Raw genomic sequence first — 8754 nt, forward strand, 5'->3', positions numbered from 1 at the left:
TTAAAATCCTGCGAATATAAGAATCGAGACCAAAAAAAAAAAAAAAAAAAAAAAAGCAATTGAACCAAAAGCCCTGTGGATTGGAAAGAAAGAAAGAAAAGTTCTTCATTTACAGATAACTTAATTGTTTATGTAGAAGATCCAATGGAATGGACAAAAAAGCTACTAGAGCTATAAGTGATTTAAGCAAGTTCACAGAATACAAGAGCAATACATGAAAATCAATTGTTTACCTACAAAAAGTGGAAGTCAAATGAAAATGGTAACACAAGAGCTTCAAAATATGAAATAGTAGGAAATAAATAGAAAATGTACAAGATCTGAACATGATAATTAGAAAACATTCCTGAGAGAAATAGAGATTGATGAATGGGGATCTCATACATTCATATGTACATACATACATATTCAATACCGTTCAGATGTCAATTCGTCCCTAATTAATATGTAGATAGACACAATATCGGGACACCTCGGTGGCTGAGTGGGTTAAAGCCTCTGCCTTTGGCTTGGGTCGTGATCCCACGGTCCTGGGATTGAGCCCCACGTCAGGTTCCCTGCTCAGCGGGGAGACTACTACCTTCTCTCTCTGCCTGCCTCTCTGCCTACTTGTGATCTCTCTCTGTCAAATAAGTAAATAAAAATATTTTTTTAAAACAGACACAATCTCAACCAAATCTCAGTAGGCTATTTTGTAGAAATTGACAAGCTAATTCTAAACTTCCTACAGAAATTCAGGGTGCTACGAATGGCTAAAAACTGAAAATGAAGAACAAAGTTTATGCTACCTGACTTTAAGACTTACTATAAAGCTACTGTCATCAAAATGTATTGGTATCAAGACAGAGAAATTGTTTCAATGGAACAGAACAGAGTAAAGAAAGAGATCCACAATTCTGGGGTCAGTTTATTTCTAACAAAGACGCAAACGCGATCCAGTGGAGAAATTACAGTCTTTTGAACAACTGGAAATTTATATTTAAAAAGTGAACTTCAATTCATATTTTGCACTATCTATAAAAATTACCTCAAAATCAATCATCAGCCTAAATGTAAGTCCTAAAATTATTTACATCAAGTAAAAAAAACAGGAGAAAATCCTTGTGACTTTGGGTTAGGCACAGATTTCTTAGACTCAAGCATTAAATCAAATATTGACACATTGGAGCCCCTCAAAATGAAATCTGTTCTTCAAACGATGCCATCAAGAATATGAGAGATGCTACAGATTGGGAGACAATGTTGACAAATCACGTAACTGACAAAGGCTTTGTACCCCAAATATTCAAAGAACCCTTAAAATTTGTGGAAAAAAAATCCCAGTTGTAAACATGAGCTAATGATTTGAAGAGATACTTTGTCCAAGAAGACATACAGCTCACGGCCACATGAAAACATGGGTAACCACAGCCCTGGGGCAAGGACACGGACGTGGAGGACCTGTCTTGTCTGTTACCTTCCATTTTCAGTGCAAACCTGTGACATAAAGGATTTTTTTTCTTTTTAAGATTTTATTTATTTATTTATTTGACAGAGAGAGATCACAAGTAGGCAGAGAGGCAGGCAGGGAGAGGGGGTAAGCAGACTCCCCGCTGAGCAGAGATCTGGATGCAGGGCTGGATCCCAGGATCTTGAGATCATGACCTGAGCTGAAGGCGGAGACTTAACGCACTGAGCCACCCAGGCGCCCGAAAATACGGAATTTTATTCCCATCCATCCAAAGAAGACACGAAGTTCAGAGGGGTCACCTCACTTGCTCCAGTTTCCTCTACTGGGCAAGCCTAGAGTCTGGACGACGCTCAGGACTGTGTGCCTTGTGAGTCTGGGTCTTTCCCAAAGGATGGTCCTTCTCCCAGCTCCTCCAACAGCTTAACTTCCCCAACCTCCTGTCTCTTCCCACAGCCCTTCCTACCAAAGCCATTCATCAGTGCTTACCTCAGAATGCAGCCTACCTTGCCAGCATCTTGATCTTGGACTTCCTGGACTCCAGAACCAAGGGAAATTCCCGATACTTGAGGCGCCGGGTCTGTGGCATCTCCTTATGGCAGCCCGAGCGGACGACTCCCCGTCCCAGGGTGAAGTCACTGAATTTGAGTGACTTCAACACAACAGCAGGTGTTTCTACCTCATTCCCAGGGTACAGACACAAGAGCAGGAATGACCTCAAGAGCATAGGTCATAGTAGTAAGTGGTAGAATAAGTATGGAGGAGAGAAGCTAGCAGGGAGCTTCCTTCTTTTTAAACATAATTTATTTGTGAGTTTGTATTTAATGTCTTTGATTATCATTTTTGTGGTGATAATACATACCTAGCAAAAAAATTTACCATTGGAGCCATTTTTAAGTAGACCGCTCAGTGGCATTAAGCTCATTTACAGTGTTGTGCACCCACTTAATTTTTAGGAATGCCTGTGTTCCATAAGGGCCGCACAACATTCCCCAGAATGTCCCAGTCAGCTCCAGGACCCTTCTCTCTGTGGGCTTCCGGTGGTCATCAGGGAATTTAGGAGAAAAAGCCATGACATGATTCTGTTTCTGTGATTTCACAGAATTCTAACTGAACATGAATTACGGTGGCCACGTGGGTCCTCTTCGTCTTTCTTCCCTGCCTTAATCTGTAAAAGGGTTTTAGGAATCCGAGCTGAGCATGGGCTGGCAAGGGAACTGGCCGATGCATCTGAGCTGAGGTGGGGGCTGCAGTCCCAGTTAGCCCCAGAACTTCATGTCGCTGTGGTCCCCGCCGGCCGTGTTTATGCGGTTTGGGTTTGCAACAGCAGACGGGCGATCCCTCACCATTCTGGAGGCCGGAGGTCCACACTCAAGGTGTCAGCGGGGTCGTGGCCCCTCTGAAGGCTCTGGGGAGGGTCCTTCCCGCCTCTGCCAGCTTCTGGAACTCACAGGGGTCTCCGGGGTCCTTGGCGGTTGGCCCCGGGCAGTCCCTGCCTCCCGCGTCTGCCTTTCAGCGGCGAGACGGGTGACCCCGAACTACCAGGTCAGACGCGGAGTGTGTCAGGGCTGGGGGCGGTCGCCAGACAGTGAGCTCCTGTGAGGAAGTGGTTTACAAACGTTTACACAACACAAGTGTGTGCTGTGGGTGAGGACGGGAGGACCCAGAGAGGGGGAGCTCGCATCTGAGAGGGGTGCATGGGGGCGGCGACCGCCGCCAGGACCCCAGGGGGAAGGGGCTTCTGACACCACGTTCAAGTATTATCTATTCATGTTGTAAAAATTATTTTTTCTCTCAGTAGAAGCACTAAATATGTTGTTATAATCAATATTTCCAAATAACTTATTTTTTTATCGACAGCAATGCCAAATTAGACAACATTCCTTTGTCTCTGTTCCCAATAGGTCTTGGGAAAAGTCTATCACACCACGAACCCAGGAACACTCCTTTTAATTTTTTTTTTTAAAGATTTATTTATTTGACAGAGAGAGATCACAAGTAGGCAGAGAGGCAGGCATAGAGAGAGAGGAGGAAGCAAGCTCCCTGCTGAGCAGAGAGCCTGATGCGGGACTTGATCCCAGGACCCTGAGATCATGACCCGAGCCGAAGGCAGCGGCCTAACCCACTGAGCCACACAGGCGCCCTCTCTTTAATTTTTTAAATTAAAATATAATTGACATATAGCACTGTATGAGCTTCAGGTATACAACAGAATGATTTGATATTTGTATTTCTTTTTTAAGATTTTATGTACCTATTTGACAGAGATCACAAGTAGGCAGAGAGGGGTGGGCAGAGAGAGAGATTGGAGGAAGCAGGCTCCCCGCTGAGCAGAGAGCACCATGTGGGGCTCGATCCCAGGACGTCGGGATCATGTCCTGAGGGGAAGGCAGAGGCTTTAACCCACTGAGCCACCCAGATGCCCCTGACATTTGTATTATTTTGAAGTGATCATCACAATAAGTCTAGCTGACCCCCATCTCCAACATGGCTAAAAATGTTTTTCTTTCTGTTAACAGGGACTTTTAAGAGCTACTCTTAATTGTGTTCATATATCCAATACGGTATTATGAACCATAGTCACCATGATATGATGTACACTATATCCCCAGGACTTATTTATTTTATAGCTGGACGTTTGTACGTTTTGACCTCCTCCACCCATGGTGCCCCCTTCCCCACCTCTGGCACCACTGCATTGTTCTCCCTATGAGTCTTTTGGATTTTTTGTTTTTATATTTTTCCCCCAGATTCCACATGTAAGTAAGATCATTTGTCTCTCTCTGGTGTATTTCACGAACCATAACGCCTTCAAAACCCAACCATATTGTTGCAAATGGCAGGATTTCTTTCTTTCTTTCTTTCTTTCTTTCTTTCTTTCTTTCTTTCTTTCTTTCTTTCTTTCTTTCTTCCTTTCTTTTGTTTTATTTAAGATTTTATTAATTTATTTGACAGAGAGAGACCCAGTCAGAGAGGAAACACAAGCAGAGGGAGTAGGAGAGGGAGAAGCAGGCCTCCTACCAAGAAGGAGCGTGATGTGGGACTCCATCCCAGCACCCTGGGATCACGGTCTGAGCCGAAGGCTGACGCTTGACGACTGAGCCACCCAGGTGTCCCGATTTCTTTCTCACTTATGGCTGATTAATATTTCATTGTGTATATACGTTACCAGACTCGTTACCAGATTTGGGTCCTTGAACCCAGCTACAATAGAAACCAAGGCTGGACCCAAATTTAAAGGTACAGGCAAGGCTTTCATGGGGCAACAGCTGCTGCTGAAGGGAGACACAGTCACGACTAAGGTGTCACCTCGGGGCATGTTTTTAGGATTAAAACGAGAAGGAGAGTCAATGAAAAAGTCAATGAGAAGTCAAATTTGGCGACCGTCTGTCTGACATCATTTTGGGAAAAATGGCCTTGGCTTGAAAATAACCAGGCCTCCAATATCCTGACAGTCTTCTTTACCTGGTAGCCCTTCTGAATATCCCCTTTGTCCTCACCCATCACCGAGTCCACCCCAACTCTGCCTTTAAAAACTCTGCCTGTGGGCACCTGGGTGGCTCAGTGGGTTAAGCCGCTGCCTTTGGCTCAGGTCATGATCTCAGGGTCCTGGGATCGAGTCCCGCATCGGGCTCTCTGCTCAGCAGGGAGCCTGCTTCCTCCTCTCTTTGCCTGCCTCTGCCTACTTGTGATCTCTCTGTCAAATAAATAATAAAATCTTAAAAAAAATGTTTAAAACAAAAAACTCTGACTGTAATCTGGTTCGGGGTCCAAGTCCCTACTCCGCTGTGTCGGGTATACTTGGGCCCAAACTTAAGCTTGTCAAATAAACCCTCCTGTGATGATATCGGTGTTGGCTCCTTGGTGGTCTCCTGGACGCGAAAACTCGGGCATAACATTGTAACCTATTCCCTGCATTATCCACGTAGCAGTAGACACACTGGTGTTGGTCATGTTTTTGGATAACGTCCTCTCCCCACTGTGTCCCTTGAGAGCAGAAACTGAGAAAAATGTTTCTCTGAATGCTCCAGAACTTGGTGTTTTGTCTCTAACTCCATGTGACAAACACTGCTCATTTCCTGACTTCTCTGGGCATCTGTTCCCTGTGGCCCAGCTCTGACTCCTTGCCCAGGACATCAGTGTCTGACCTGCCCAGCCTCCGGAGAAGTTCCAGTATCCTGTCTGCTCTGCAAACACAGGGGCACCACTCAAAGTCCTCCCCGATCCCGTCCTCCTACGGGAAGCTCCAGGTGTCTTGCCAGGGGGCTTTGGGGCAGGGATCCCAGGGTAGGATGAGAGTCGATGGGTCAAAGCTGTAGGAGGGAGAAAAAAATAATCGGGCTAAAAACAAGAAGTTCTCCAAAGCAAGCAACCAGCTTGTCTGAGGACAAAGAAGCTAGAGTGATGCCCAAGCGCCCGACCCCATCAGCACATCCCGGGTGTGGGTCCCATGGAGGGGGTTGGGGGAGGGGGGAAGAAGGGCTGGAACCCAAGGAACCCTGGCCTCAGGAGACTGGAAGTGTCCTCCCTGACGGTGTTGCCTCCAGTGACCTGGACCTGGAGCAGTTCCTGGAAGATGTTGGGACAGAGACAGAGCAGCTGGAGGAGCCGTGGGGTAGAGATGCCGCCGGGGACTTCACCTTGGCCTTCTTGGAGGAATAGTTGTGTGCACCTGCCTCCCTGCTGCTCTGTCACCCCTTCCCTGCCGGCAGCAGGGGGAGCCCCTCAGAGGGTCCCTGAGAAGCTGCTGAGTGTGAGCTTGGTGACTGGCTACAGGTCAACTGGCTGAAGTCCTAGCTGTGCAGTTCCCGTGTTAATAAAACAGGTTACAGCTCTCCGCAGCAGGTCTCTAATTTCGGACTTCCCTTCGGCTTCCCTCGCTACCCTCCACTCCCTGGGGCCCGTCCCTGTGTCTGTGGGAGGCTGGCACAGTCTGAGGGATGTGGGAAGGCCGGGACACCTGAGTCCTGGGAGAAGGCCGTCGTCGGGGAGGGCAGGTCTGGGTTCAGACCGCGGCTCAGCCACTTACTAGGCGCGTGGCCTGGAGAAAAGCACTGACCCCTGTGGTCCTGTTCACGGTTCGGGTGAGCGCATCCAGCCCGGGCACAGCGTGTTGGAGGCGCCTAAACGAGGTGGTGCACTTGGCAAGTGCGTGCTCGTTCTGATCGGAGGGGAAGGGGAATGGGCAGAGGAGGGGCAGCCCCTGGCTTCTGGACTGGCTACCAGCGTCTGGGTTTATTGTGTCCCGCCCCGAGGCAGTCACCCAACTCCAGTACTGGGGGAGGGATCTCGGGTGTGACCTTTTATTATAATTCATTCGTGGTGAGAAGGAGAAGACAGAAATGGAAGGTGCCATCAGTTTTCTCCTTAGATGCCTTCGGGCAAATTCCACCAGCCCTGTGACTCTCTGGGCAAGGGCTGGGAAGGTGGAGAGGGGGTTGGAGCAGATGGCTCTGACTCTCTGTGGTCCTTGGAGGCCTTCCACACCCACTGGCTTCTGAGTTTCCCGTCTGGCCGGGGTCATTATCAGAGGCTGTGACCCGCTGGGCAGCTCAGTCTAAGGCATCATCCTCCAGTCCCACTCGTCAGGCCTTTACGAGAGAATATAGGGTCTCCTCCTGCGGGGCCTCCTTGGGAGGGAGGCAGGGAGGTGCTGCAGGTGGCGAGGAGCTGGGGAAGGTGGGGGAGGCATAGAGGATGGGGTTGTCGCCCTAGGCTTCATCCTGTCGAGAAGGAAGGAGAAGGGGGTGAGACTGTGGGGGTGGGGGGCGCCCCCTGCTGCTGGGGAGGGGCAGCTGTTCCTCTCCTGCCTTGTGAGCCTCATGGCTGGGACCCGGGTCTGAGCTGAGGCCGGTTCCTCTCCACCTTCCGCCCCTGAACCCTGCCAGTCTCCCCACCGACCTCTTCCTTCCTCCTCCTCCAGAGTCTCTTTGCAGCATTTCCCAAGGATTGGCCCCTGCATCACAGACATGCCCTCCACTACCCAACACCATCTAGGAGGTCCCACCATCCTCGGAGAGAACCCTCTGGACACACGGGAATCCTACATCTCCCAAACTCCAGGACCCTCTATCTCACCATACCCTGGACTTTTTTTTTTTTTTTTTTTAATCCCTGGGACTGAGAACTCTGCAATATTATCTTTTCTTTCTTTTTTTTTTTTTAAAGATTTTATTTATTTATTTGACAGACAGAGATTACAAATAGGCAGAGAGGCAGGCAGAGAGAGGAGGAAGCAGGCTCCCTGCTGAGCAGAGAGCCCGATGTGGGGCTCGATCCCAGGACTCCGAGATCATGACCTGAGCCGAAGGCAGAGGCTTTAACCCACTGAGCCACCCAGGCGCCCCAACTCTGCAATATTAAACAACAGCATCATTTTTCTGCTACAACTTTCTTTCCTTCCAGCTTTCTCCTGTTATCATCCTGCTGGCTATGCCTGCGCTTTGACCCCGTGAACTCTTGTCCCTTAATAATCCACTTTCTTTCTGGCTGTCCAAGCTCCCTGCTGACCCTCTCCTCTGCATTCCCCGTCTCACGAGCACCTTGACCTTTCCTGTTCCCCTGTCCTTAGGCCACACTTGGTGGGGGGCATGGACCCGAATAACTCACCTTTGCTCCTCTTCCACCTGAGGTAGAGTATCAGTCCCAAAATTGCAGTTTTGAGCACAGTGTTGGCCACTGTCACTATGACCACGGGTTCCACACTCCTGGGTGAAGATGCTGAGCTCCTATTGCCTTCCAAGACACTGAGGCCAGTGGTGTTGGGGGCAGTGGTGGTCATCTTGAGAGCTGAGAAGACATGAGAATTTAGCAGATTCTCCCCTGGAGGACTGGTGAAGAAACCATCACATCTTGTTCCCTACTTTGGGGAACACCAAGGAGGGAGGACCACTCTCTGAAGCTCTCACACAGGGAGTGGGTAAGTATCCACATCACCCAGCTTAGATTCTGACTCTACCTCTCATCAGTGGTGTGACCTCAGAACCTCATTTCATCGCCTACAAATAGGCACCCCTAAACTCTAGCCTCAGGCATCCCAGGGACAGCAGAGGCAATCCTCAGGGCTAGGGGATTCCCGGAGAGACCAAGACCCCACGTCCTTGTCCCCTTGGAGGCCGATGCACAGAAGCCACGCTGACTGGAGGCGTGTGTGTGGTCTGGGAGAAAGTGCTTGTCCGCTACTGGGCTGTAGGATCTGTTAGGATTTCTGGATCCTTTGGGGTTTCCATCAGAGAGATTTCCCAGAGAAGAATCTCCTGATTTCTTGTCCCTCACGGGATGGGATATACCAGCTGCGTTGCCTGAAA

The 8754-nt window shown here is 49.0% G+C and overlaps 1 long non-coding RNA gene across 1 annotated transcript; it reads right to left on the reverse strand.

The window, feature by feature from the left end:
• Positions 1-6546: 6546 nt before the first annotated feature.
• Positions 6547-8198, reverse strand: LOC309854171. Its single transcript, XR_014306117.1, has 2 exons — positions 8057-8198; positions 6547-7170 (listed from the first exon to the last, which is right to left on the reverse strand). It is a non-coding gene; the product is annotated as an uncharacterized lncRNA (long non-coding RNA).
• Positions 8199-8754: the final 556 nt, after the last annotated feature.

The sequence above is a fragment of the Mustela nivalis genome (genome assembly GCF_964662115.1).
Source record: "Mustela nivalis genome assembly, chromosome: 19".
In the NCBI taxonomy this organism is placed as follows: Eukaryota; Metazoa; Chordata; class Mammalia; order Carnivora; family Mustelidae; genus Mustela; species Mustela nivalis.